We start from the raw sequence: 27,349 nt of genomic DNA, 5'->3' as shown, positions 1-27,349 counted from the left end.
TGGGTCAGAGGGTCAGTGATCGCTCCCAACGGGTCAGAGGGTCAGTGATCGCTCCCAACGGGTCAGAGGGTCAGTGATCGCTCCCAACGGGTCAGAAGGTCAGCGATCACTCCCAAAGTGTCAGATGGTCAGCGATCGCCCCCAACGGGTCAGAGGGTCAGTGATCGCTCCCAATGGGTCAGAGGGTCAGCGATCGCTCCCAACGTATCCGAGGGTCAGTGATCACTCCCAACGGGTCAGAGGGTCAGTGATCACTCCCAACGGGTCAGAGGGTCAGCGATCACTCCCAACGGGTCAGAGGGTCAGTGATCGCTCTCAACGGGTCCGAGGGTCAGTGATCGCTCTCAACGGGTCAGAGGGTCAGTGATCGCTCTCAATGGGTCAGAGGGTCAGTGATCACTCCCAACGGGTCAGAGGGTCGGCGATCTCTCCCAACGGGTTGATGGGTCAGTGTTCACTCCCAACGGGTCTGAGGGTCAGCGATCGGTCTCAATGGGTCAGAGGGTCAGTGATCACTCCCAATGGGTCAGAAGTACAGTGATCGCTCCCAACGGGTCAGAGGGTCAGCGATCTCACCCAACGGGTCAGAGGGTCAGTGATCACTCCCAATGGGTCAGAAGTTCAGTGATCGCTCTCAATGGGTCAGAGGGTCAGTGATCGCTCCCAACGGGTCAGAGGGTCAGTGACCACTCCCAACGGGTGAGAATTTCAGCGATCTCACCCAACCGGTCAGAGGGTCAGCGATCACTCCGTACAGGTCAGAGGGTCAGTGATCTCACCCAACGGGTCAGAGGGTTAGCGATCGCTCCCAACCGGTCAGAGGGTCAGTGATCACTCTCAACGGGTCAGAGGGTCGGCGATCTCACCCAACGGGTTGGAGGGTCAGTGTTCACTCCCAACGGGTCTGTCAGCGATCGGTCTCAATGGGTCAGAGGGTCAGTGATCACTCCCAACGGGTCAGAGGGTCAGCGATCACTCCCAACGGGTCAGAGGGTCAGCGATCGCTCCCAACGGTTCAGAGGGTCAGCGATCTCACCCAACGGGTCTGAGGGTCAGTGTTCACTCCCAACGGGTCTGAGGGTCAGCGATCGCTCGCAACGGGTCAGAGGATCAGCGATCGCTCCCAAGGGGTCAGAGTGTCAGTGATCTCACCCAACGGGTCAGAGGGTCAGTGATCACTCCCAACGGGTCAGAGGGTCAGCGATCACTCCCAACAGATCAGAGGGTCAGCGATCACTCCCAACGGGTCAGAGGGTCAGCGAACACTCCCAACGGGTCAGAGGGTAAGGGATCATTCCCAAACGGGTCAGAGGGTCAGCGATCGGTCTCATGGGTCAGAGGGTCAGCGATTCCTCCCAACGGGTCAGAGGGTCAGGGATCAGTCCCAAAGGGTCAGAAGGTCAGCGATCACTCCCAAAGGGTCAGATGGTCAGCAATCGCCCCCAACGGGTCAGAGGGTCAGTGATCGCTCCCAACGGGTCAGAGGGTCAGCGATCGCTCCCAACGTGTCCGAGGGTCACATATCACTCCCAACGGGTCAGAGGGTCAGCGATCACTCCCAACGGGTCAGAGGGTCAGTGATCACTCCCAATGGGTCAGAGGGTCAGTGATCGCTCTCAACGGGTCAGACGGTCAGCGATCGCTCCCAACGGGTCAGGGGGTCAGCGATCACTCCCAACGGGTCAGAGGGTCAGTGATCACTCTCAATGGGTCAGAGGGTCAGCGATCACTCTCAACGGATCAGAGGGTCAGTGATCACTTCCAACAGGTCAGAGGGTCAGTGATCACTCCAAACGGGTCAGAGCGTCAGCGATCTCACCCAACGGGTCAGAGGGTCAGCGATCGCTCCTAACCGGTCAGTGATCGCTCCCAACGGGTAAGACGGTCAGCGATCGCTCCTAACCGGTCAGTGATCGCTCCCAACGGGTCAGCGTGTCAGCGATCTCACCCAACGGGTCAGAGGGTCAGTGATCCCTCTCAATGAGTCAGAGGGTCAGTGATCACTCCCAATGGGTCGGCGGGTCAGGGTTCATTCCCAACGGGTCAGACGGTCAGTGATCGCTCTCAATGGGTCAGAGGGTCAACGATCGCTCACAAAGGGTCAGAGGGTCAGCGCTCGCTCCCAACGGGTCAGGGGGTCAGCGATCACTCCCAACGGGTCAGAGGGTCAGTGATCACTCCCAACGGGTCAGAGGGTCAGCGATCGCTCCCAACGGGTCAGAGGGTCAGCGATCGGTCCCAACGGGTCAGAGGGTCAGCGATCGCTCCCAACGGGTCAGGGGGTCAGCGATCACTCCCAACGGGTCAGAGGGTCAGTGATCACTCTCAACGGGTCAGAGGATCAGCGATCACTCTCAACGGATCAGAGGGTCAGTGATCACTCCCAACAGGTCAGAGGGTCAGTAATCACTCCAAACGCGTCAGAGCGTCAGCGATCTCACCCAACGGGTCAGAGGGTCAGCGATCGCTCCTAACGGGTCAGTGATCGCTCCCAACGGGTCAGCGGGTCAGCGATCTCACCCAACGGGTTGGAGGGTCAGCAATCGGTCTCAATGGGTCAGAGGGTCAGCGATCGCACCCAACTGGTCAGACGGTCAGTGATCGCTCCCAACGGGTCTGAGGGTCAGCGATCGCTCCTAACGGGTCAGTGATCGCTCCCAACGGGTCAGCGGGTCAGCGATCGCTCCCAACGGGTCAGAGAGTCAGTGATCACTCCCAACGGGTCAGAGGGTCAGCGATTTCACCCAACGGGTCAGAGGGTCAAGGATCACTCCCAACTGGTCAGAGGGTCAGTGATCGCTCCCAACGGGTCAGAGGGTCAGTGATCACTCCCAATGGGTCAGCGGGTCAGGGTTCATTCCCAACGGGTCAGAGGGTCAGCGATCGCTCCTAACGGGTCAGTGATCGCTCCCAAAGGGTCAGCGGGTCAGCGATCGCTCCCAACGGGTCAGAGAGTCAGTGATCACTCCCAACGGGTCAGAGGGTCAGCGATTTCACCCAACGGGTCAGAGGGTCAAGGATCACTCCCAACGGGTCAGAGGGTCAGCGATCGCTCTCAATGGGTCAGAGGGTCAGTGATCGCTCCCAACGGGTCAGAGGGTCAGTGATCACTCCCAACGGGTCAGAGGGTCAGTGATCACTCTCAATGGGTCAGAGGGTCAGCGATCACTCTCAACGGATCAGAGGGTCAGTGATCACTCCCAACAGGTCAGAGTGTCAGTGATCACTCCAAACGGGTCAGAGGGTCAGCGATCTCACCCAACGGGTCAGAGGGTCAGCGATCGCTCCTAACCGGTCAGCGATCTCACCCAACGGGTCAGAGGGTCAGCGATCACTCCGTACAGGTCAGAGGGTCAGTGATCTCACCCAACGGGTCAGAGGGTCAGTGATCACTCCCAACGGGTCAGAGGGTCAGTGATCTCACCCAACGGGTCAGAGGGTCAGTGATCGCTCCCAACGGGTCAGAGGGTCAGGGATCATTCCCAACAGATCAGAGGGTCAGTGATCTCACCCAACGGGTCAGAGGGTCAGTGATCGCTCCCAACGGGTCAGAGGGTCAGTGATCACTCTCAATGGGTCAGAGGGTCAGTGATCGCTCCCAACGGGTCAGAGGGTCAGTGATCGCTCCCAACGGGTCAGAGGGTCAGCGATCGCTCCCAACGGGTCAGAGGGTCAGCGATCACTCCCAAAGTGTCAGATGGTCAGCGATCGCCCCCAACGAGTCAGAGGGTCAGTGATCGCTCCCAATGGGTCAGAGGGTCAGCGATCGCTCCCAACGTATCCGAGGGTCAGTGATCACTCCCAACGGGTCAGAGGGTCAGTGATCACTCCCAACGGGTCAGAGGGTCAGTGATCACTCCCAACGGGTCAGAGGGTCAGCGATCACTCCCAACGGGTCAGAGGGTCAGTGATCGCTCTCAACGGGTCCGAGGGTCAGTGATCGCTCTCAACGGGTCAGAGGGTCAGTGATCGCTCTCAATGGGTCAGAGGGTCAGTGATCACTCCCAACGGGTCAGAGGGTCGGCGATCTCTCCCAACGGGTTGATGGGTCAGTGTTCACTCCCAACGGGTCTGAGGGTCAGCGATCGGTCTCAATGGGTCAGAGGGTCAGTGATCACTCCCAATGGGTCAGAAGTACAGTGATCGCTCCCAACGGGTCAGAGGGTCAGCGATCTCACCCAACGGGTCAGAGGGTCAGTGATCACTCCCAATGGGTCAGAAGTTCAGTGATCGCTCTCAATGGGTCAGAGGGTCAGTGATCGCTCCCAACGGGTCAGAGGGTCAGTGACCACTCCCAACGGGTCAGAATTTCAGCGATCTCACCCAACGGGTCAGAGGGTCAGCGATCACTCCGTACAGGTCAGAGGGTCAGTGATCTCACCCAACGGGTCAGAGGGTTAGCGATCGCTCCCAACCGGTCAGAGGGTCAGTGATCACTCTCAATGGGTCAGAGGGTCAGTGATCGCTCCCAACGGGTCAGAGTGTCAGTGATCGCTCCCAACGGGTCAGAGGGTCAGTGATCGCTACCAACGGGTCAGAGGGTCAGCGATCGCTACCAAAGGGTCAGATGGTCAGCGATCGCCCCCAACGGGTCAGAGGGTCAGTGATCGCTCCCAATGGGTCAGAGGGTCAGCGATCGCTCCCAACGGTTCAGAGGGTCAGCGATCTCACCCAACGAGTCTGAGGGTCAGTGTTCACTCCCAACGGGTCTGAGGGTCAGCGATCACTCCCAACGGGTCTGAGGGTCAGCGATCGCTCGCAACGGGTCAGAGGATCAGCGATCGCTCCCAAGGGGTCAGAGGGTCAGTGATCACTCCCAACGGGTCAGAGGGTTGGTGATCACTCCCAACTGGTCAGAGGGTCAGCGATCAGTCTCAACGGATCAGAGGGTCAGGGATCGGTCTCATGGGTCAGAGGGTCAGCGATTGCTCCCAACGGGTCAGAGGGTCAGGGATCAGTCCCAAAGGGTCAGAAGGTCAGCGATCACTCCCAACGGGTCAGAGGGTCAGCGATCGCTCCCAACGGCTCAGAGGGTCAGCGATCGGTCCCAACGGGTCAGAGGGTCAGCGATCGCTCCCAACGGGTCAGGGGGTCAGCGATCACTCCCAACGGGTCAGAGGGTCAGTGATCACTCTCAACGGGTCAGAGGATCAGCGATCACTCTCAACGGATCAGAGGGTCAGTGATCACTCCCAACAGGTCAGAGGGTCAGTAATCACTCCAAACGCGTCAGAGCGTCAGCGATCTCACCCAACGGGTCAGAGGGTCAGCGATCGCTCCTAACGGGTCAGCGGGTCAGCGATCTCACCCAACGGGTTGGAGGGTCAGCAATCGGTCTCAATGGGTCAGAGGGTCAGCGATCGCACCCAACTGGTCAGACGGTCAGTGATCGCTCCCAACGGGTCTGAGGGTCAGCGATCGCTCCTAACGGGTCAGTGATCGCTCCCAACGGGTCAGCGGGTCAGCGATCGCTCCCAACGGGTCAGAGAGTCAGTGATCACTCCCAACGGGTCAGAGGGTCAGCGATTTCACCCAACGGGTCAGAGGGTCAAGGATCACTCCCAACTGGTCAGAGGGTCAGTGATCGCTCCCAACGGGTCAGAGGGTCAGTGATCACTCCCAATGGGTCAGCGGGTCAGGGTTCATTCCCAACGGGTCAGAGGGTCAGCGATCGCTCCTAACGGGTCAGTGATCGCTCCCAAAGGGTCAGCGGGTCAGCGATCGCTCCCAACGGGTCAGAGAGTCAGTGATCACTCCCAACGGGTCAGAGGGTCAGCGATTTCACCCAACGGGTCAGAGGGTCAAGGATCACACCCAACGGGTCAGAGGGTCAGCGATCGCTCTCAATGGGTCAGAGGGTCAGTGATCACTCCCAACGGGTCAGAGGGTCAGTGATCACTCCCAACGGGTCAGAGGGTCAGTGATCACTCTCAATGGGTCAGAGGGTCAGCGATCACTCTCAACGGATCAGAGGGTCAGTGATCACTCCCAACAGGTCAGAGTGTCAGTGATCACTCCAAACGGGTCAGAGGGTCAGCGATCTCACCCAACGGGTCAGAGGGTCAGCGATCGCTCCTAACCGGTCAGCGATCTCACCCAACGGGTCAGAGGGTCAGCGATCACTCCGTACAGGTCAGAGGGTCAGTGATCTCACCCAACGGGTCAGAGGGTCAGTGATCACTCCCAACGGGTCAGAGGGTCAGTGATCTCACCCAACGGGTCAGAGGGTCAGGGATCATTCCCAACAGATCAGAGGGTCAGTGATCATTCCCAACAGATCAGAGGGTCAGTGATCTCACCCAACGGGTCAGAGGGTCAGTGATCGCTCCCAACGGGTCAGAGGGTCAGTGATCTCACCCAACGGGTCAGAGGGTCAGGGATCATTCCCAACAGATCAGAGGGTCAGTGATCATTCCCAACAGATCAGAGGGTCAGTGATCGCTCCCAACGGGTCAGAAGGTCAGCGATCACTCCCAAAGTGTCAGATGGTCAGCGATCGCCCCCAACGGGTCAGAGGGTCAGTGATCGCTCCCAATGGGTCAGAGGGTCAGCGATCGCTCCCAACGTATCCGAGGGTCAGTGATCACTCCCAACGGGTCAGAGGGTCAGTGATCACTCCCAACGGGTCAGAGGGTCAGTGATCACTCCCAACGGGTCAGAGGGTCAGCGATCACTCCCAACGGGTCAGAGGGTCAGTGATCGCTCTCAACGGGTCCGAGGGTCAGTGATCGCTCTCAACGGGTCAGAGGGTCAGTGATCGCTCTCAATGGGTCAGAGGGTCAGTGATCACTCCCAACGGGTCAGAGGGTCGGCGATCTCTCCCAACGGGTTGATGGGTCAGTGTTCACTCCCAACGGGTCTGAGGGTCAGCGATCGGTCTCAATGGGTCAGAGGGTCAGTGATCACTCCCAATGGGTCAGAAGTACAGTGATCGCTCCCAACGGGTCAGAGGGTCAGCGATCTCACCCAACGGGTCAGAGGGTCAGTGATCACTCCCAATGGGTCAGAAGTTCAGTGATCGCTCTCAATGGGTCAGAGGGTCAGTGATCGCTCCCAACGGGTCAGAGGGTCAGTGACCACTCCCAACGGGTCAGAATTTCAGCGATCTCACCCAACGGGTCAGAGGGTCAGCGATCACTCCGTACAGGTCAGAGGGTCAGTGATCTCACCCAACGGGTCAGAGGGTCAGTGATCACTCCCAACGGGTCAGAGGGTCAGTGATCTCACCCAACGGGTCAGAGAGTCAGTGATCGCTCCCAACGGGTCAGAGGGTCAGGGATCATTCCCAACAGATCAGAGAGTCAGTGATCTCACCCAACGGGTCAGAGGGTTAGCGATCGCTCCCAACCGGTCAGAGGGTCAGTGATCACTCTCAATGGGTCAGAGGGTCAGTGATCGCTCCCAACGGGTCAGAGGGTCAGTGATCGCTCCCAACGGGTCAGAGGGTCAGTGATCGCTACCAACGGGTCAGAGGGTCAGCGATCGCTACCAACGGGTCAGAAGGTCAGCGATCACTCCCAAAGGGTCAGATGGTCAGCGATCGCCCCCAACGGGTCAGAGGGTCAGTGATCGCTCCCAATGGGTCAGAGGGTCAGCGATCGCTCCCAACGGTTCAGAGGGTCAGCGATCTCACCCAACGGGTCTGAGGGTCAGTGTTCACTCCCAACGGGTCTGAGGGTCAGCGATCACTCCCAACGGGTCTGAGGGTCAGCGATCGCTCGCAACGGGTCAGAGGATCAGCGATCGCTCCCAAGGGGTCAGAGTGTCAGTGATCTCACCCAACGGGTCAGAGGGTCAGCGAACACTCCCAACGGGTCAGAGGGTCAGGGATCATTCCCAAACGGGTCAGAGGGTCAGCGATCGGTCTCATGGGTCAGAGGGTCAGCGATTGCTCCCAACGGGTCAGAGGGTCAGGGATCAGTCCCAAAGGGTCAGAAGGTCAGCGATCACTCCCAAAGGGTCAGAGGGTCAGCGATCGCTCCCAACGTGTCCGAGGGTCAGTTATCACTCCCAACGGGTCAGAGGGTCAGCGATCACTCCCAACGGGTCAGAGGGTCAGTGATCACTCCCAATGGGTCAGAGGGTCAGTGATCGCTCTCAACGGGTCAGACGGTCAGCGATCGCTCCCAACGGGTCAGGGGGTCAGCGATCACTCCCAACGGGTCAGAGGGTCAGTGATCACTCTCAATGGGTCAGAGTGTCAGCGATCACTCTCAACGGATCAGAGGGTCAGTGATCACTCCCAACAGGTCAGAGGGTCAGTGATCACTCCAAACGGGTCAGAGCGTCAGCGATCTCACCCAACGGGTCAGAGGGTCAGCGATGGCTCCTAACCGGTCAGTGATCGCTCCCAACGGGTAAGACGGTCAGCGATCGCTCCTAACCGGTCAGTGATCGCTCCCAACGGGTCAGCGGGTCAGCGATCTCACCCAACGGGTCAGAGGGTCAGTGATCCCTCTCAATGAGTCAGAGGGTCAGTGATCACTCCCAATGGGTCGGCGGGTCAGGGGTCATTCCCAACGGGTCAGACGGTCAGTGATCGCTCTCAATGGGTCAGAGGGTCAGCGATCGCTCACAAAGGGTCAGAGGGTCAGCGCTCGCTCCCAAAGGGTCAGGGGGTCAGCGATCACTCCCAACGGGTCAGAGGGTAAGTGATCACTCCCAACGGGTCAGAGGGTCAGCGATCGCTCCCAACGGGTCAGAGGGTCAACGATCGCTCCCAACGGGTCAGAGGGTCAGCGATCGCTCCCAACGGGTCAGGGGGTCAGCGATCACTCCCAACGGGTCAGAGGGTCAGTGATCACTCTCAACGGGTCAGAGGATCAGCGATCACTCTCAACGGATCAGAGGGTCAGTGATCGCTCCCAACGGGTCAGAGGGTCAGTGATCGCTCCCAACGGGTCAGAAGGTCAGCGATCACTCCCAAAGGATCAGATGGTCAGCGATCGCCCCCAACGGGTCAGAGGGTCAGTGATCGCTCCCAATGGGTCAGAGGGTCAGCGATCGCTCCCAACGTGTCCGAGGGTCAGTTATCACTCCCAACGGGTCAGAGGGTCAGCGATCACTCCCAACGGGTCAGAGGGTCAGTGATCGCTCTCAACGGGTCAGAGGGTCAGTGATCGCTCTCAACGGGTCAGAGGGTCAACGATCACTCCCAACGGGTCAGAGGGTCAGTGATCACTCCCAACGGGTCAGAGGGTCGGCGATCTCACCCAACGGGTTGGAGGGTCAGTGTTCACTCCCAACGGGTCAGAGGGTCGGCGATCTCACCCAACGGGTTGGAGGGTCAGTGTTCACTCCCAACGGGTCTGAGGGTCAGCGATCCGTCTCAATGGGTCAGAGGGTCAGTGATCACTCCCAACGGGTCAGAGGGTCAGCGATCACTCCCAACGGGTCAGAGGGTCAGCGATCGCTCCCAACGGTTCAGAGGTTCAGCGATCTCACCCAACGGGTCTGAGGGTCAGTGTTCACTCCCAACGGGTCTGAGGGTCAGCGATCGCTCGCAACGGGTCAGAGGATCAGCGATCGCTCCCAAGGGGTCAGAGTGTCAGTGATCTCACCCAACGGGTCAGAGGGTCAGTGATCACTCCCAACGGGTCAGAGGGTCAGCGATCACTCCCAACAGATCAGAGGGTCAGCGATCACTCCCAACGGGTCAGAGGGTCAGCGAACACTCCCAACGGGTCAGAGGGTAAGGGATCATTCCCAAACGGGTCAGAGGGTCAGCGATCGGTCTCATGGGTCAGAGGGTCAGCGATTCCTCCCAACGTGTCCGAGGGTCAGTTATCACTCCCAACGGGTCAGAGGGTCAGCGATCACTCCCAACGGGTCAGAGGGTCAGTGATCACTCCCAATGGGTCAGAGGGTCAGTGATCGCTCTCAACGGGTCAGACGGTCAGCGATCGCTCCCAACGGGTCAGGGGGTCAGCGATCACTCCCAACGGGTCAGAGGGTCAGTGATCACTCTCAATGGGTCAGAGGGTCAGCGATCACTCTCAACGGATCAGAGGGTCAGTGATCACTCCCAACAGGTCAGAGGGTCAGTGATCACTCCAAACGGGTCAGAGCGTCAGCGATCTCACCCAACGGGTCAGAGGGTCAGCGATCGCTCCTAACCGGTCAGTGATCGCTCCCAACGGGTAAGACGGTCAGCGATCGCTCCTAACCGGTCAGTGATCGCTCCCAACGGGTCAGCGTGTCAGCGATCTCACCCAACGGGTCAGAGGGTCAGTGATCCCTCTCAATGAGTCAGAGTGTCAGTGATCACTCCCAATGGGTCAGAAGTTCAGTGATCGCTCCCAACGGGTCAGAGGGTCAGCGATCTCACCCAACGGGTCTGAGGGTCAGTGTTCACTCCCAACGGGTTGAGGGTCAGCGATCGCTTGCAACGGGTCAGAGGATCAGCGATCGCTCCCAAGGGGTCAGAGTGTCAGTGATCTCACCCAACGGGTCAGAGGGTCAGTGATCACTCCCAACGGGTCAGAGGGTCAGCGATCACTCCCAACAGATCAGAGGGTCAGCGATCACTCCCAACGGGTCAGAGGGTCAGCGAACACTCCAACGGGTCAGAGGGTCAGGGATCATTCCCAAACGGGTCAGAGGGTCAGCAATCGGTCTCATGGGTCAGAGGGTCAGCGATTGCTCCCAACGGGTCAGAGGGTCAGGGATCAGTCCCAACGGGTCAGAGGGTCAGGGATCACTCCCAACGGGTCACAGCGTCAGCGATCGGTCTCATGGGTCAGAGGGTCAGCGATTGCTCCCAACGGGTCAGAGTGTCAGCGATCGCTCCCAACGGGTCAGACGGTCAGTGATCGCTCCCAACGGGTCAGAGGGTCAGTGATCGCTCCCAACGGGTCAGAGGGTCAGGGATCGCTCCCAACGGGTCAGAGGGTCAGCAATCGCTCCCAACGGGTCAGAGGGTCAGCGATCGCTCCCAACGGGTCAGACGGTCAGCGATCGCTCCAAACGGGTCAGAGGGTCAGCGATCGCTCCCAACGGGTCAGAAGGTCAGCGATCACTCCCAAAGGGTCAGATGGTCAGCGATCGCCCCCAACGGGTCAGAGGGTCAGTGATCGCTCCCAACGGGTCAGAGGGTCAGCGATCGCTCCCAAAGTGTCCGAGGGTCAGTGATCACTCCCAACGGGTCAGAGGGTCAGCGATCACTCCCAACGGATCAGAGGGTCAGTGATCACTCCCAACAGGTCAGAGGGTCAGTGATCACTCCAAACGGGTCAGAGCGTCAGCGATCTCACCCAACGGGTCAGAGGGTCAGCGATTTCACCCAACGGGTCAGAGGGTCAAGGATCACTCCCAACTGGTCAGAGGGTCAGTGATCCCTCTCAATGGGTCAGAGGGTCAGTGATCACTCCCAATGGGTCAGCGGGTCAGGGTTCATTCCCAACGGGTCAGAGGGTCAGCGATCGCTCCTAACGGGTAAGTGATCGCTCCCAAAGGGTCAGCGGGTCAGCGATCGCTCCCAACGGGTCAGAGAGTCAGTGATCACTCCCAACGGGTCAGAGGGTCAGCGATTTCACCCAACGGGTCAGAGGGTCAAGGATCACTCCCAACGGGTCAGAGGGTCAGCGATCGCTCCCAACGGGTCAGAGGGTCAGGGATAATTCCCAACAGATCAGAGGGTCAGTGATCTCACCCAACGGGTCAGAGGGTCAGCGATCGCTCCCAACGTGTCCGAGGGTCAGTGATCACTCCCAACGGGTCAGCGGGTCAGCGATCGCTCCCAACGGGTCAGAGAGTCAGTGATCACTCCCAACGGGTCAGAGGGTCAGCGATTTCACCCAACGGGTCAGAGGGTCAAGGATCACTCCCAACGGGTCAGAGGGTCAGCGATCGCTCTCAATGGGTCAGAGGGTCAGTGATCACTCCAAACGGGTCAGAGCGTCAGCGATCTCACCCAACGGGTCAGAGGGTCAGCGATTTCACCCAACGGGTCAGAGGGTCAAGGATCACTCCCAACTGGTCAGAGGGTCAGTGATCCCTCTCAATGGGTCAGAGGGTCAGTGATCACTCCCAATGGGTCAGCGGGTCAGGGTTCATTCCCAACGGGTCAGAGGGTCAGCGATCGCTCCTAACGGGTAAGTGATCGCTCCCAAAGGGTCAGCGGGTCAGCGATCGCTCCCAACGGGTCAGAGAGTCAGTGATCACTCCCAACGGGTCAGAGGGTCAGCGATTTCACCCAACGGGTCAGAGGGTCAAGGATCACTCCCAACGGGTCAGAGGGTCAGCGATCGCTCCCAACGGGTCAGAGGGTCAGTGATCACTCCCAACGGGTCAGAGTTTCAGCGATCTCACCCAACGGGTCAGAGGGTCAGCGATCACTCCGTACAGGTCAGAGGGTCAGTGATCTCACCCAACGGGTCAGAGGGTCAGTGATCACTCCCAACGGGTCAGAGGGTCAGTGATCTCACCCAACGGGTCAGAGGGTCAGTGATCGCTCCCAACGGGTCAGAGGGTCAGGGATAATTCCCAACAGATCAGAGGGTCAGTGATCTCACCCAAAGGGTCAGAGGGTCAGTGATGGCTCCCAACGGGTCAGAGGGTCAGGGATCATTCCCAAACGGGTCAGAGGGTCAGCGATCTCAACCAACGGGTCAGACGGTCAGTGATCGCTCCCAACGGGTCAGTGGGTCAGCGATCGCTCCCAACGGGTCAGAGGGTCAGCGATCGCTCCCAACGGGTCAGAGAGTCCGTGATCGCTCCCAACGGGTCAGAGGGTCAGCGATCGCTCCCAACGGGTCAGAGAGTCAGTGATCACTCCCAACGGGTCAGAGGGTCAGCGATCGCTCCCAACGGGTCAGAGAGTCAGTGATCACTCCCAGTGGGTCAGAGGATCAGCGATCGCTCCCAACGGATCAGAGGGTCAGTGATAACTCCCAACAGGTCAGAGGGTCAGGGATCATTCCCAAACGGGTCAGAGGGTCAGTGATCACTCCCAACGGATCAGAGGGTCAGGGATCATTCCCAAACGGGTCAGAGGGTCAGTGATCACTCCCAACGGGTTTGAGGGTCAGTGATCACTCCCAACGGGTCAGAGGGTCAGCGATCTCACCCAACGGGTCAGAGGGTCAGTGATCGCTCTCAACGGGTCAGAGGGTCAGCGATCTCACCCAACGGGTCAGAGGGTCAGTGATCACTCTCAACGGGTCAGAGGGTCAGCGATCGCTCCCAACGGGTCAGAGGGTCAGTGATCACTCACAAGGGGTCAGAGGGTCAGTGATCACTGCCAACGGGTCAGAGGGTTGGTGATCACTCCCAACGGGTCAGAGGGTCAGCGATCACTCTCAACGGATCAGAGGGTCAGGGATCACTCCCAACGGGTCAGAGGGTCAGCGATCGGTCTCATGGGTCAGAGGGTCAGCGATTGCTCCCAACGGGTCAGAGGGTCAGGGATCAGTCCCAACGTGTCAGAGGGTCAGGGATCACTCCCAACGGGTCAGAGCGTCAGCGATCTCACCCAACGGGTCAGAGGGTCAGCGATTTCACCCAACGGGTCAGAGGGTCAAGGATCACTCCCAACTGGTCAGAGGGTCAGTGATCCCTCTCAATGGGTCAGAGGGTCAGTGATCACTCCCAATGGGTCAGCGGGTCAGGGTTCATTCCCAACGGGTCAGAGGGTCAGCGATCGCTCCTAACGGGTAAGTGATCGCTCCCAAAGGGTCAGCGGGTCAGCGATCGCTCCCAACGGGTCAGAGAGTCAGTGATCACTCCCAACGGGTCAGAGGGTCAGCGATTTCACCCAACGGGTCAGAGGGTCAAGGATCACTCCCAACGGGTCAGAGGGTCAGCGATCGCTCCCAACGGGTCAGAGGGTCAGCGATCGCTCCCAACGTGTCCGAGGGTCAGTGATCACTCCCAACGGGTCAGCGGGTCAGCGATCGCTCCCAACGGGTCAGAGAGTCAGTGATCACTCCCAACGGGTCAGAGCGTCAGCGATCTCACCCAACGGGTCAGAGGGTCAGCGATTTCACCCAACGGGTCAGAGGGTCAAGGATCACTCCCAACTGGTCAGAGGGTCAGTGATCCCTCTCAATGGGTCAGAGGGTCAGTGATCACTCCCAATGGGTCAGCGGGTCAGGGTTCATTCCCAACGGGTCAGAGGGTCAGCGATCGCTCCTAACGGGTAAGTGATCGCTCCCAAAGGGTCAGCGGGTCAGCGATCGCTCCCAACGGGTCAGAGAGTCAGTGATCACTCCCAACGGGTCAGAGGGTCAGCGATTTCACCCAACGGGTCAGAGGGTCAAGGATCACTCCCAACGGGTCAGAGGGTCAGCGATCGCTCCCAACGGGTCAGAGGGTCAGTGATCACTCCCAACGGGTCAGAGTTTCAGCGATCTCACCCAACGGGTCAGAGGGTCAGCGATCACTCCGTACAGGTCAGAGGGTCAGTGATCTCACCCAACGGGTCAGAGGGTCAGTGATCACTCCCAACGGGTCAGAGGGTCAGTGATCTCACCCAACGGGTCAGAGGGTCAGTGATCGCTCCCAACGGGTCAGAGGGTCAGGGATAATTCCCAACAGATCAGAGGGTCAGTGATCTCACCCAAAGGGTCAGAGGGTCAGTGATGGCTCCCAACGGGTCAGAGGGTCAGGGATCATTCCCAAACGGGTCAGAGGGTCAGCGATCTCAACCAACGGGTCAGACGGTCAGTGATCGCTCCCAACGGGTCAGTGGGTCAGCGATCGCTCCCAACGGGTCAGAGGGTCAGCGATCGCTCCCAACGGGTCAGAGAGTCCGTGATCGCTCCCAACGGGTCAGAGGGTCAGCGATCGCTCCCAACGGGTCAGAGAGTCAGTGATCACTCCCAACGGGTCAGAGGGTCAGCGATCGCTCCCAACGGGTCAGAGAGTCAGTGATCACTCCCAGTGGGTCAGAGGATCAGCGATCGCTCCCAACGGATCAGAGGGTCAGTGATAACTCCCAACAGGTCAGAGGGTCAGGGATCATTCCCAAACGGGTCAGAGGGTCAGTGATCACTCCCAACGGATCAGAGGGTCAGGGATCATTCCCAAACGGGTCAGAGGGTCAGTGATCACTCCCAACGGGTTTGAGGGTCAGTGATCACTCCCAACGGGTCAGAGGGTCAGCGATCTCACCCAACGGGTCAGAGGGTCAGTGATCGCTCTCAACGGGTCAGAGGGTCAGCGATCTCACCCAACGGGTCAGAGGGTCAGTGATCACTCTCAACGGGTCAGAGGGTCAGCGATCGCTCCCAACGGGTCAGAGAGTCAGTGATCACTCCCAGTGGGTCAGAGGATCAGCGATCGCTCCCAACGGATCAGAGGGTCAGTGATAACTCCCAACAGGTCAGAGGGTCAGGGATCATTCCCAAACGGGTCAGAGGGTCAGTGATCACTCCCAACGGGTTTGAGGGTCAGTGAGCACTCCCAACGGGTCAGAGGGTCAGCGATCGGTCTCATGGGTCAGAGGGTCAGCGATCTCACCCAACGGGTCAGAGGGTCAGTGATCGCTCTCAACGGGTCAGAGGGTCAGCGATCTCACCCAACGGGTCAGAGGGTCAGTGATCACTCTCAACGGGTCAGAGGGTCAGCGATCGCTCCCAACGGGTCAGAGGGTCAGTGATATCACCCAACGGGTCAGAGGGTCAGTGATCACTCCCAACTGGTCAGACGGTCAGTGATCGCTCTCAATGGGTCAGAGAGTCAGTGATCACTGCCAACGGGTCAGAGGGTTGGTGATCACTCCCAACGGGTCAGAGGGTCAGCGATCACTCTCAACGGATCAGAGGGTCAGGGATCACTCCCAACGGGTCAGAGGGTCAGCGATCGGTCTCATGGGTCAGAGGGTCAGCGATTGCTCCCAACGGGTCAGAGGGTCAGGGATCAGTCCCAACGTGTCAGAGGGTCAGGGATCACTCCCAACGGGTCACAGGGTCAGCGATCGGTCTCATGGGTCAGAGGGTCAGCGATTGCTCCCAACGGGTCAGAGTGTCATCGATCGCTCCCAACGGGTCAGACGGTCAGTGATCGCTCCCAACGGGTCAGAGGGTCAGTGATCGCCCCCAACGGGTCAGAGGGTCAGCGATCGCTCCCAATGGGTCAGAGGGTCAGCAATCGCTCCCAACGGGTCAGAGGGTCAGCGATCACTCCCAACGGGTCAGACGGTCAGCGATCGCTCCAAACGGGTCAGAGGGTCAGCGATCGCCCCCAACGGGTCAGAGGGTCAGTGATCGCTCCCAACGGGTCAGAGGGTCAGCGATCGCTCCCAACGTGTCCGAGGGTCAGTGATCACTCCCAACGGGTCAGAGGGTCAGCGATCATTCCCAACGGGTCAGAGGGTCAGTGATCACTCTCAATGGGTCAGAGGGTCAGTGATCGCTCTGAACGGGTCAGACGGTCAGCGATCGCTCCCAACGGGTCAGGGGGTCAGCGATCACTCCCAACGGGTCAGAGGGTCAGTGATCACTCTCAATGGGTCAGAGGGTCAGCGATCACTCTCAACGGATCAGAGGGTCAGTGATCACTCCCAACAAGTCAGAGTGTCAGTGATCACTCCAAACGGGTCAGAGCGTCAGCGATCTCACCCAACGGGTCAGAGGATCAGCGATTTCACCCAACGGGTCAGGGGGTCAGCGATCGCTCCTAACCGGTCAGTGATCGCTCCCAACGGGTCAGACGGTCAGCGATCGCTCCTAACCGGTCAGTGATCGCTCCCAACGGGTCAGCGGGTCAGCGATCTCACCCAACGGGTCAGAGGGTCAGTGATCCCTCTCAATGGGTCAGAGGGTCAGTGATCACTCCCAATGGGTCGGCGGGTCAGGGTTCATTCCCAACGGGTCAGACGGTCAGTGATCGCTCTCAATGGGTCAGAGGGTCAGCGATCGCTCACAAAGTGTCAGAGGGTCAGTGATCGCTCTCAAAGGGTCAGACGGTCAGCGATCGCTCCCAACGGGTCAGGGGGTCTGCGATCACTCCCAACGGGTCAGAGGGTCAGTGATCACTCTCAATGGGTCAGAGGGTCAGCTATCACTCTCAACGGATCAGAGGGTCAGTGATCACTCCCAACAGGTCAGAGGGTCAAGGATCACTACCAACTGGTCAGAGGGTCAGTGATCCCTCTCAATGGGTCAGAGGGTCAGTGATCACTCCCAATGGGTCAGCGGGTCAGGGTTCATTCCCAACGGGTCAGAGGGTCAGCGATCGCTCCTAACGGGTCAGCGATCGCTCCCAAAGGGTCAGCGGGTCAGCGATCGCTCCCAACGGGTCAGAGAGTCAGTGATCACTCCCAACGGGTCAGAGGGTCAGCGATTTCACCCAACGGGTCAGAGGGTCAAGGATCACTCCCAACGGGTCAGAGGGTCAGCGATCGCTCTCAATGGGTCAGAGGGTCAGTGATCGCTCCCAACGGGTCAGAGGGTCAGTGATCACTCCCAACGGGTCAGAGTTTCAGCGATCTCACCCAACGGATCAGAGGGTCAGCGATCACTCCGTACAGGTCAGAGGGTCAGTGATCTCACCCAACGGGTCAGAGGGTCAGTGATCACTCCCAACGGGTCAGAGGGTCAGTGATCTCACCCAACGGGTCAGAGGGTCAGTGATCGCTCCCAACGGGTCAGAGGGTCAGGGATCATTCCCAACAGATCAGAGGGTCAGTGATCTCACCCAACGGGTCAGAGGGTCAGTGATCGCTCCCAACGGGTCAGAGGGTTAGCGATCGCTCCCAACCGGTCAGAGGGTCAGTGATCACTCTCAATGGGTCAGAGGGTCAGTGATCGCTCCCAACGGGTCAGAGGGTCAGCGATTTCACCCAACGGGTCAGAGGGTCAAGGATCACTCCCAACTGGTCAGAGGGTCAGTGATCCCTCTCAATGGGTCAGAGGGTCAGTGATCACTCCCAATGGGTCAGCGGGTCAGGGTTCATTCACAACGGGTCAGAGGGTCAGCGATCGCTCCTAACGGGTCAGTGATCGCTCCCAAAGGGTCAGCGGGTCAGTGATCGCTCCCAACGGGTCAGAGGGTCAGTGATCACTCCCAACGGGTCAGAGTTTCAGCGATCTCACCCAACGGATCAGAGGGTCAGCGATCACTCCGTACAGGTCAGAGGGTCAGTGATCTCACCCAACGGGTCAGAGGGTCAGTGATCACTCCCAACGGGTCAGAGGGTCAGTGATCTCACCCAACGGGTCAGAGGGTCAGTGATCGCTCCCAACGGGTCAGAGGGTCAGGGATCATTCCCAACAGATCAGAGGGTCAGTGATCTCACCCAACGGGTCAGAGGGTCAGTGATCGCTCCCAACGGGTCAGAGGGTTAGCGATCGCTCCCAACCGGTCAGAGGGTCAGTGATCACTCTCAATGGGTCAGAGGGTCAGTGATCGCTCCCAACGGGTCAGAGGGTCAGTGATCGCTCCCAACGGGTCAGAGGGTCAGTGATCGCTCCCAACGGGTCAGAAGTTCAGCGATCACTCCCAAAGGGTCAGATGGTCAGTGATCACTCCCAACGGGTCAGAGGGTCAGCGATCACTCCCAACGGGTCAGAGGGTCAGTGATCACTCCCAACGGGTCAGAGGTTCAGCGATCACTCCCAACGGGTCAGAGGGTCAGTGATCGCTCTCAACGGGTCAGAGGGTCAGTGATCGCTCTCAATGGGTCAGAGGGTCAACGATCACTCCCAACGGGTCAGAGGGTCAGTGATCACTCCCAACGGGTCAGAGGGTCGGCGATCTCACCCAACGGGTTGGAGGGTCAGTGTTCACTCCCAACGGGTCTGAGTGTCAGCGATCGGTCTCAATGGGTCAGAGGGTCAGTGATCACTCCCAATGGGTCAGAAGTTCAGTGATCGCTCCGAACGGGTCAGACGGTCAGCGATCTCACCCAACGGGTCAGAGGGTCAGTGATCACTCCCAATGGGTCAGAAGTTCAGTGATCGCTCCCAACGGGTCAGAGGGTCAGCGATCTCACCCAACGGGTCTGAGGGTCAGTGTTCACTCCCAACGGGTCTGAGGGTCCGCGATCACTCCCAACGGGTCAGAGGTCAGCGATCACTCCCAACAGATCAGAGGGTCAGCGATCACTCCCAACGGGTCAGAGGGTCAGCGATCACTCCCAACGGGTCAGAGGGTCAGGGATCATTCCCAAACGGGTCAGAGGGTCAGCGATCTCAACCAACGGGTCAGACGGTCAGTGATCGGTCCCAACGGGTCAGTGGGTCAGCGATCGCTCCCAACGGGTCAGAGGGTCAGCGATCGCTCCCAACGGGTCAGAGAGTCCGTGATCACTCCCAACGGGTCAGAGGGTCAGCGATCGCTCTGAACGGGTCAGAGAGTCAGTGATCACTCCCAACGGGTCAGAGGGTCAGCGATCGCTCCCAACGGGTCAGAGAGTCAGTGATCACTCCCAATGGGTCAGAGGGTCAGTGATCACTCCCAATGGGTCAGAAGTTCAGTGATCGCTCCCAACGGGTCAGAGGGTCAGCGATCACTCCCAATGGGTCAGAAGTTCAGTGATCGCTCCCAACGGGTCAGAGGGTCAGCGATCTCACCCAACGGGTCTGAGGGTCAGTGTTCACTCCCAACGGGTCTGAGGGTCAGCGATCACTCCCAACGGGTCAGAGGGTCAGCGATCTCTCCCAACATATCAGAGGGTCAGTGATCGCTCCCAACGGGTCAGAGGGTCAGCGATCACTCCCAACGGGTCAGAGGGTCAGCGATCGCTCTCAACGGGTCAGAGAGTCAGTGATCACTCCCAACGGGTCAGAGGGTCAGCGATCGCTCCTAACGGGTCAGAGAGTCAGTGATCACTCCCAATGGGTCAGAGGATCAGCGATCGCTCCCCACGGATCAGAGGGTCAGTGATAACTCCCAACAGGTCAGAGGGTCAGGGTTCACTCCCAACTGGTCAGAGGGTCGGCGATCTCACCCAACGGGTTGGAGGGTCAGTGTTCACTCCCAACGGGTCTGAGGGTCAGCGATCGGTCTCAATGGGTCAGAGGGTCAGTGATCACTCCCAATGGGTCAGAAGTTCAGTGATCGCTCCCAACGGGTCAGAGGGTCAGCGATTTCACCCAACGGGTCAGAGGGTCAGTGATCACTCCCAATGGGTCAGAAGTTCAGTGATCGCTCCCAACGGGTCAGAGGGTCAGCGATCTCACCCAACGGGTCTGAGGGTCAGTGTTCACTCCCAACGGGTCTGAGGGTCAGCGATCGCTCGCAACGGGTCAGAGGTTCAGCGATCGCTCCCAAGGGGTCAGAGTGTCAGTGATCTCACCCAACGGGTCAGAGGGTCAGTGATCACTCCCAACGGGTCAGAGGGTCAGCGATCACTCCCAACAGATCAGAGGGTCAGCGATCACTCCCAACGGGTCAGAGGGTCAGCGATCACTCCCAACGGGTCAGAGGGTCAGGGATCATTCCCAAACGGGTCAGAGGGTCAGCGATCTCAACCAACGGGTCAGACGGTCAGTGATCGCTCCCAACAGGTCAGTGGGTCAGCGATCGCTCCCAACGGGTCAGAGAGTCAGTGATCGCTCCCAACGGGTCAGAGGGTCAGCGATCGCTCCCAACGTGTCAGAGTGTCAGTGTTCACTCCCAACGGGTCAGAGGGTCAGCGATCGCTCCCAACGGGTCAGAGAGTCAGTGATCACTCCCAACGGGTTAGAGGATCAGCGATCGCTCCGAACGGGTCAGAGGGTCAGCGATCTCACCCAACGGGTCAGAGGATCAGTGATCACTCCCAATGGGTCAGAAGTTCAGTGATCGCTCCCAACGGGTCAGAGGGTCAGCGATCTCACCCAACGGGTCTGAGGGTCAGTGTTCACTCCCAACGGGTCTGAGGGTCAGCGATCACTCCCAACGGGTCAGAGGTCAGCGATCACTCCCAACAGATCAGAGGGTCAGCGATCACTCCCAACGGGTCAGAGGGTCAGCGATCACTCCCAACGGGTCAGAGGGTCTGCGATCGCTCCCAACGGGTCAGAGAGTCCGTGATCACTCCCAACGGGTCAGAGGGTCAGCGATCGCTCTGAACGGGTCAGAGAGTCAGTGATCACTCCCAACGGGTCAGAGGGTCAGCGATCGCTCCCAACGGGTCAGAGAGTCAGTGATCACTCCCAATGGGTCAGAGGGTCAGCGATCTCACCCAACGGGTCTGAGGGTCAGTGTTCACTCCCAACGGGTCTGAGGGTCAGCGATCACTCCCAACGGGTCAGAGGTCAGCGATCACTCCCAACAGATCAGAGGGTCAGCGATCACTCCCAACAGATCAGAGGGTCAGCGATCACTCCCAACGGGTCAGAGGGTCAGCGATCACTCCCAACGGGTCAGAGGGTCAGGGATCATTCCCAAACGGGTCAGAGGGTCAGCGATCTCAACCAACGGGTCAGACGGTCAGTGATCGGTCCCAACGGGTCAGTGGGTCAGCGATCGCTCCCAACGGGTCAGAGGGTCAGCGATCGCTCCCAACGGGTCAGAGAGTCCGTGATCACTCCCAACGGGTCAGAGGGTCAGCGATCGCTCTGAAAGGGTCAGAGAGTCAGTGATCACTCCCAACGGGTCAGAGAGTCAGTGATCACTCCCAATGGGTCAGAGGGTCAGGGATCATTCCCAAACGGGTCAGAGGGTCAGCGATCTCAACCAACGGGTCAGACGGTCAGTGATCGGTCCCAACGGGTCAGTGGGTCAGCGATCGCTCCCAACGGGTCAGAGGGTCAGCGATCGCTCCCAACGGGTCAGAGAGTCCGTGATCACTCCCAACGGGTCAGAGGGTCAGCGATCGCTCTGAACGGGTCAGAGAGTCAGTGATCACTCCCAACGGGTCAGAGGGTCAGTGATCACTCCCAACGGGTCAGAGGGTCGGCGATCTCACCCAACGGGTTGGAGGGTCAGTGTTCACTCCCAACGGGTCTGAGTGTCAGCGATCGGTCTCAATGGGTCAGAGGGTCAGTGATCACTCCCAATGGGTCAGAAGTTCAGTGATCGCTCCGAACGGGTCTGAGGGTCAGCGATCTCACCCAACGGGTCAGAGGGTCAGTGATCACTCCCAATGGGTCAGAAGTTCAGTGATCGCTCCCAACGGGTCAGAGGGTCAGCGATCTCACCCAACGGGTCTGAGGGTCAGTGTTCACTCCCAACGGGTCTGAGGGTCAGCGATCACTCCCAACGGGTCAGAGGTCAGCGATCACTCCCAACAGATCAGAGGGTCAGCGATCACTCCCAACGGGTCAGAGGGTCAGCGATCACTCCCAACGGGTCAGAGGGTCAGGGATCATTCCCAAACGGGTCAGAGGGTCAGCGATCTCAACCAACGGGTCAGACGGTCAGTGATCGGTCCCAACGGGTCAGTGGGTCAGCGATCGCTCCCAACGGGTCAGAGGGTCAGCGATCGCTCCCAACGGGTCAGAGAGTCCGTGATCACTCCCAACGGGTCAGAGGGTCAGCGATCGCTCTGAACGGGTCAGAGAGTCAGTGATCACTCCCAACGGGTCAGAGGGTCAGCGATCGCTCCCAACGGGTCAGAGAGTCAGTGATCACTCCCAATGGGTCAGAGGGTCAGTGATCACTCCCAATGGGTCAGAAGTTCAGTGATCGCTCCCAACGGGTCAGAGGGTCAGCGATCACTCCCAATGGGTCAGAAGTTCAGTGATCGCTCCCAACGGGTCAGAGGGTCAGCGATCTCACCCAACGGGTCTGAGGGTCAGTGTTCACTCCCAACGGGTCTGAGGGTCAGCGATCACTCCCAACGGGTCAGAGGGTCAGCGATCACTCCCAACATATCAGAGGGTCAGTGATCGCTCCCAACGGGTCAGAGGGTCAGCGATCACTCCCAACAGATCAGATGGTCAGCGATCACTCCCAACGGGTCAGAGGGTCAGCGATCACTCCCAACTGGTCAGAGGGTCAGGGATCATTCCCAAACGGGTCAGAGGGTCAGCGATCTCAACCAACGGGTCAGACCGTCAGTGATCGCTCCCAACGGGTCAGTGGGTCAGCGATCGCTCCCAACGGGTCAGAGGGTCAGCGATCGCTCCCAACGGGTCAGAGAGTCCGTGATCACTCCCAACGGGTCAGAGGGTCAGCGATCGCTCTCAACGGGTCAGAGAGTCAGTGATCACTCCCAACGGGTCAGAGGGTCAGCGATCGCTCCCAACGGGTCAGAGAGTCAGTGATCACTCCCAATGGGTCAGAGGATCAGCGATCGCTCCCCACGGATCAGAGGGTCAGTGATAACTCCCAACAGGTCAGAGGGTCAGGGATCATTCCCAAACGTGTCAGAGGGTCAGTGATCATTCCCAACGGATCAGAGGGTCAGGGATCATTCCCAAACGGGTCAGAGGGTCAGCGATCTCAACCAACGGGTCAGACGGTCAGTGATCGGTCCCAACGGGTCAGTGGGTCAGCGATCGCTCCCAACGGGTCAGAGGGTCAGCGATCGCTCCCAACGGGTCAGAGAGTCCGTGATCACTCCCAACGGGTCAGAGGGTCAGCGATCGCTCTGAACGGGTCAGAGAGTCAGTGATCACTCCCAACGGGTCAGAGGGTCAGTGATCACTCCCAACGGGTCAGAGGGTCGGCGATCTCACCCAACGGGTTGGAGGGTCAGTGTTCACTCCCAACGGGTCTGAGTGTCAGCGATCGGTCTCAATGGGTCAGAGGGTCAGTGATCACTCCCAATGGGTCAGAAGTTCAGTGATCGCTCCGAACGGGTCTGAGGGTCAGCGATCTCACCCAACGGGTCAGAGGGTCAGTGATCACTCCCAATGGGTCAGAAGTTCAGTGATCGCTCCCAACGGGTCAGAGGGTCAGCGATCTCACCCAACGGGTCTGAGGGTCAGTGTTCACTCCCAACGGGTCTGAGGGTCAGCGATCACTCCCAACGGGTCAGAGGTCAGCGATCACTCCCAACAGATCAGAGGGTCAGCGATCACTCCCAACGGGTCAGAGGGTCAGCGATCACTCCCAACGGGTCAGAGGGTCAGGGATCATTCCCAAACGGGTCAGAGGGTCAGCGATCTCAACCAACGGGTCAGACGGTCAGTGATCGGTCCCAACGGGTCAGTGGGTCAGCGATCGCTCCCAACGGGTCAGAGGGTCAGCGATCGCTCCCAACGGGTCAGAGAGTCCGTGATCACTCCCAACGGGTCAGAGGGTCAGCGATCGCTCTGAACGGGTCAGAGAGTCAGTGATCACTCCCAACGGGTCAGAGGGTCAGCGATCGCTCCCAACGGGTCAGAGAGTCAGTGATCACTCCCAATGGGTCAGAGGGTCAGTGATCACTCCCAATGGGTCAGAAGTTCAGTGATCGCTCCCAACGGGTCAGAGGGTCAGCGATCACTCCCAATGGGTCAGAAGTTCAGTGATCGCTCCCAACGGGTCAGAGGGTCAGCGATCTCACCCAACGGGTCTGAGGGTCAGTGTTCACTCCCAACGGGTCTGAGGGTCAGCGATCACTCCCAACGGGTCAGAGGGTCAGCGATCACTCCCAACATATCAGAGGGTCAGTGATCGCTCCCAACGGGTCAGAGGGTCAGCGATCACTCCCAACAGATCAGATGGTCAGCGATCACTCCCAACGGGTCAGAGGGTCAGCGATCACTCCCAACTGGTCAGAGGGTCAGGGATCATTCCCAAACGGGTCAGAGGGTCAGCGATCTCAACCAACGGGTCAGACCGTCAGTGATCGCTCCCAACGGGTCAGTGGGTCAGCGATCGCTCCCAACGGGTCAGAGGGTCAGCGATCGCTCCCAACGGGTCAGAGAGTCCGTGATCACTCCCAACGGGTCAGAGGGTCAGCGATCGCTCTCAACGGGTCAGAGAGTCAGTGATCACTCCCAACGGGTCAGAGGGTCAGCGATCGCTCCCAACGGGTCAGAGAGTCAGTGATCACTCCCAATGGGTCAGAGGATCAGCGATCGCTCCCCACGGATCAGAGGGTCAGTGATAACTCCCAACAGGTCAGAGGGTCAGGGATCATTCCCAAACGTGTCAGAGGGTCAGTGATCATTCCCAACGGATCAGAGGGTCAGGGATCATTCCCAAACGGGTCAGAGGGTCAGTGATCACTCCCAACGGGTTTGAGGGTCAGTGATCACTCCCAACGGGTCAGAGGGTCAGCGATCTCACCCAACGGGTCAGAGGGTCAGTGATCGCTCTCAACGGGTCAGAGGGTCAGCGATCTCACCCAACGGGTCAGAGGGTCAGTGATCACTCTCAACGGGTCAGAGGGTCAGCGATCGCTCCCAACGGGTCAGAGGGTCAGTGATCACTCACAAGGGGTCAGAGGGTCAGTGATCACTCCCAACGGGTCAGAGGGTTGGTGATCACTCCCAACTGGTCAGACGGTCAGTGATCGCTCTCAATGGGTCAGAGGGTCAGTGATCACTGCCAACGGGTCAGAGGGTTGGTGATCACTCCCAACGGGTCAGAGGGTCAGCGATCACTCTCAACGGATCAGAGGGTCAGGGATCACTCCCAACGGGTCAGAGGGTCAGCGATCGGTCTCATGGGTCAGAGGGTCAGCGATTGCTCCCAACGGGTCAGAGGGTCAGGGATCAGTCCCAACGTGTCAGAGGGTCAGGGATCACTTCCAACGGGTCACAGGGTCAGCGATCGGTCTCATGGGTCAGAGGGTCAGCGATTGCTCCCAACGGGTCAGAGTGTCAGCGATCGCTCCCAACGGGTCAGACGGTCAGTGATCGCTCCCAACGGGACAGAGGGTCAGTGATCGCTCCCAACGGGTCAGAGGGTCAGGGATCGCTCCCAACGGGTCAGAGGGTCAGCAATCGCTCCCAACGGGTCAGAGGGTCAGCGATCGCTCCCAACGGGTCAGACGGTCAGCGATCGCTCCAAACGGGTCAGAGGGTCAGCGATCGCTCCCAACGGGTCAGAAGGTCAGCGATCACTTCCAAAGGGTCAGATGGTCAGCGATCGCCCCCAACGGGTCAGAGGGTCAGTGATCGCTCCCAACGGGTCAGAGGGTCAGCGATCGCTCCCAAAGTGTCCGAGGGTCAGTGATCACTCCCAACGGGTCAGAGGGTCAGCGATCACTCCCAACGGGTCAGAGGGTCAGTGATCACTCTCAATGGGTCAGAGGGTCAGTGATCGCTCTCAACGGGTCAGACGGTCAGCGATCGCTCCCAACGGGTCAGGGGGACAGCGATCACTCCCAACGGGTCAGAGGGTCAGTGATCACTCTCAATGGGTCAGAGGGTCAGCGATCACTCTGAACGAATCAGAGGGTCAGTGATCACTCCCAACAGGTCAGAGTGTCAGTGATCACTCCAAACGGGTCAGAGCGTCAGCGATCTCACCCAACGGGTCAGAGGGTCAGCGATCGCTCCTAACCGGTCAGTGATCGCTCCCAACGGGTCAGACGGTCAGCGATCGCTCCTAACCGGTCAGTGATCGCTCCCAACGGGTCAGCGGGTCAGCGATCTCACCCAACGGGTCAGAGGGTCAGTGATCCCTCTCAATGAGTCAGAGGGTCAGTGATCACTCCCAATGGGTCGGCGGGTCAGGGTTCATTCCCAACGGGTCAGACGGTCAGTGATCGCTCTCAATGGGTCAGAGGGTCAGCGATCGCTCACAAAGGGTCAGAGGGTCAGAGATCGCTCCCAACGGGTCAGGGGGTCAGCGATCGCTCCCAACGGGTCAGAGGGTCAGCGATCGCTCCCAACGGGTCAGAGGGTCAGCGATCGCTCCCAACGGGTCAGGGGGTCAGCGATCACTCCCAACAGGTCAGAGGGTCAGTGATCACTCTCAACGGGTCAGAGGATCAGCGATCACTCTCAACGGGTCAGAGGGTCAGTGATCACTCTCAACGGGTCAGAGGATCAGCGATCACTCTCAACGGATCAGAGGGTCAGTGATCACTCCCAACAGGTCAGAGGGTCAGTGATCACTCCAAACGCGTCAGAGCGTCAGCGATCTCACCCAACGGGTCAGAGGGTCAGCGATCGCTCCTAACGGGTCAGTGATCGCTCCCAACGGGTCAGCGGGTCAGCGATCTCACCCAACGGGTTGGAGGGTCAGCGATCGGTCTCAATGGGTCAGAGGGTCAGCGATCGCACCCAACTGGTCAGACGGTCAGTGATCGCTCCCAACGGGTCTGAGGCTCAGCGATCGCTCCTAACGGGTCAGTGATCGCTCCCAACGGGTCAGCGGGTCAGCGATCGCTCCCAACGGGTCAGAGGGTCAAGGATCACTCCCAACTGGTCAGAGGGTCAGTGATCCCTCTCAATGGGTCAGAGGGTCAGTGATCACTCCCAATGGGTCAGCGGGTCAGGGTTCATTCCCAACGGGTCAGAGGGTCAGCGATCGCTCCTAACGGGTCAGTGATCGCTCCCAAAGGGTCAGCGGGTCAGCGATCGCTCCCAACGGGTCA

Source organism: Hypanus sabinus, chromosome 6, assembly GCF_030144855.1.
Source record: "Hypanus sabinus isolate sHypSab1 chromosome 6, sHypSab1.hap1, whole genome shotgun sequence".
Taxonomy (NCBI): domain Eukaryota; kingdom Metazoa; phylum Chordata; class Chondrichthyes; order Myliobatiformes; family Dasyatidae; genus Hypanus; species Hypanus sabinus.
The sequence above is the reverse complement of the archived record's forward strand: the minus strand, read 5'-3'. Positions refer to the sequence as shown.